Genomic DNA, 2,255 nt, shown 5'->3' on the forward strand with positions numbered 1-2,255 from the left:
TGTGGAGAGAAACACCTGCCCCGGGAGCCCAGCCCCCATTACCACCAGGGGGCATCGCCCTGCCCGGCCCCCGGGGACCTGCCAGTCTCCGGGAGCCCCCAGCCCGTCGCTCCCCGCACCAGCCCCTGCAGCTGTGGGTCCAGGTCCGTCAGCAGCAGCGCCTGGGCCTCCAGCTGCAGCCGGGCCACCTCCTGCAGCCGCTCAGACCCAGGTGAGGGGCCGTGAACACGCTGGGCCCAGGGGCTCACCCAGTACCCGGGGGAGGGCAGCCCCAGTGTCTGCCCCGCAGCCAGGGCAATGGATGGGGGCGGGGGCTGCTTGGCTCTCTTGTTCCTGGTGGGGCTCTGCTGAGGGCGTTGGCAGATGTGAGGGTGGAAGGGGGATGGGTCCCTGCGAGGGGCGTGTGGGGCCCAACCTGCCCTGGGTCCCTGACATGGGGGCGCGTGACCCCTGCTGGCCGCTGGAGTCACCCTGGTCCCTTCCCTCCCGCACAGAGCCCCCCTGCGCCTCGGCGGAGCTCTGCCAGGAGCGGGTGGACTCCCGGGTGGAGGAAGGGGCCATCTATGACATCGAAGAGCAGCTCCACACCCGGGACACGGTAGGAACCTTCTCCACACGGGGGGGACCCGAGTGTGTCCGGCCCCTTCCCAGCACGTCCCCCCCCCCTCCGGGAGGGGCTTGTCCCTGGGGATACCCCTGGGGCCCCTTCTCCTGCATGACCTGGACCCCCCAAGCTGGGGGCTCTTGTCATGCACCAGCTGGGCCTCCACAAGCCTGAGGCAGCAGTTGGGGGGGGAGTGTGGGTGCTTGGACAACCAGCAGCTCCCACCTCCACTCCTGGGAGACCTGAGCCCTGCAGCTGTCCGTGGGGGGCAGGCAGGCCCCAGGCTCACAGACTCTCTCTGGGGTGCAGAGCCCAGCCGCCCTGCAGCGGTTCCTCTTGGCCATCCCCCTCGCCTGCCTCGCCGCCCTCCAAAGGGGCGAGGACACCCTGGCGCCGCGCTGCTGCAAGGACACCATGATGGCCAGGATCGTTGTAAGCGAGTCGCGGCAGCCGGGAGGAGGGAAGGGGATACGTGGGGTGGACAGGGGTCTGCCTGGGCCATGGCGGCGGGTGGGGGTGCTGGAAACGGGATGGGTGGAGCCAGGAGGGCTGGAGGTGGACATGGGGAGGGTGGGTGGGGATGCTGGAGGAGGGAGGGACACAGAAATGGGGCAGGTGTGGGGTGCCGGACAGGAATGGGTTTTTCGGGACAGGGAGGGGTCTCCCCGGGCCATGGGGGGCTGGAAGGGAGCCGAGCGGGCTGCTGGGGATGCGCCTGGGGAGCAGGGATGAGGAGGTTCAGAGGCTGGTCACCAGGGCAGGGAGGGGCAGGAGACGGCCTGGGGACAAGGATTGAGCTGGTCCCGGTTTGGGAGGGGGGTGCTGGGAGGGGCCCTGTGCCGGGCAGGGGGGCTACAGGGCAGCGGGAGGCAGTGGGGTTGGATCCTGCTGGGTGGGGGCGCTGGCCGCGTGAGCGTCTCTTGGGGGCCCAGCCTCACACGCCCCTTTGTCCCCTTGGGTCTCCCAGGAGATCATGGAGGACTCGCCCCCCCCCGCTGGTCTTGGCCGACTGCCTCAACGCCGCCTGCAGCCTCAGGTACCGACCCCCCCCCCCGCCGACTCCCCCCAGAGCAGATCCCCTGGCCAGGGAGTGGGAAAGTCTCTGTCTCCTGCTGCTGAATTAACAGTCTCTGCCCCTCTCTCCTGCCAGCACCTTGCAGCCTCCCCTGCGGGCCCAGCTCCTGAGCCCCCTGCTGACGGCGGCCGTGGGACAGACAGTGTCTGGGGACTGGCAGCAGGAGCCCATCCACACTCAGGTACGTCCCTCCGGGCCCTGCTCCCGGGCTGGGCTGGAGCTCCAGAGAGGAGTGGGGGGGGGGGGGCAGAGGGAGGAAAGAAGCTGCAGGTTTGGATCCTTCCCTCCAGGGTTCCCGTTGCTCTCCCGGGGGGCCCGTCCCTTCCATGCCCAGCCTGGGCTCCTCCCTGCTCTGCGAGGCGGCTCAGACCCTGCTCAAGGCTGCACCCCGGAGCCAGCGGGTGGCCTGGATTCCCCAACCCCAACCCCCCTCTGACCCAGGGCTCCCCCTTGTCTTGCAGCAGTTCATCCGGGCCCTTCCCTACGACCTCCAGGCCCTACTGGCGAGCCTCCTCGCCGAGTCCCCAGACACCGCCCGGCTGCAGCTCATAATGGAGGTGAGCCCCGTGGGGGGGA

At 69.9% G+C, this 2,255-nt stretch overlaps 1 long non-coding RNA gene across 1 annotated transcript; it reads left to right on the plus strand.

Annotated features, from left to right (window-relative positions):
- Positions 1-382: 382 nt before the first annotated feature.
- On the plus strand, positions 383-1,861 carry LOC142823319 (uncharacterized). Its single transcript, XR_012898576.1, has 4 exons — positions 383-598; positions 914-1,036; positions 1,572-1,640; positions 1,755-1,861. It is a non-coding gene; the product is annotated as an uncharacterized LOC142823319 (long non-coding RNA).
- Positions 1,862-2,255: the final 394 nt, after the last annotated feature.

This window comes from Pelodiscus sinensis, chromosome 33, assembly GCF_049634645.1.
Source record: "Pelodiscus sinensis isolate JC-2024 chromosome 33, ASM4963464v1, whole genome shotgun sequence".
Taxonomy (NCBI): Eukaryota; Metazoa; Chordata; order Testudines; family Trionychidae; genus Pelodiscus; species Pelodiscus sinensis.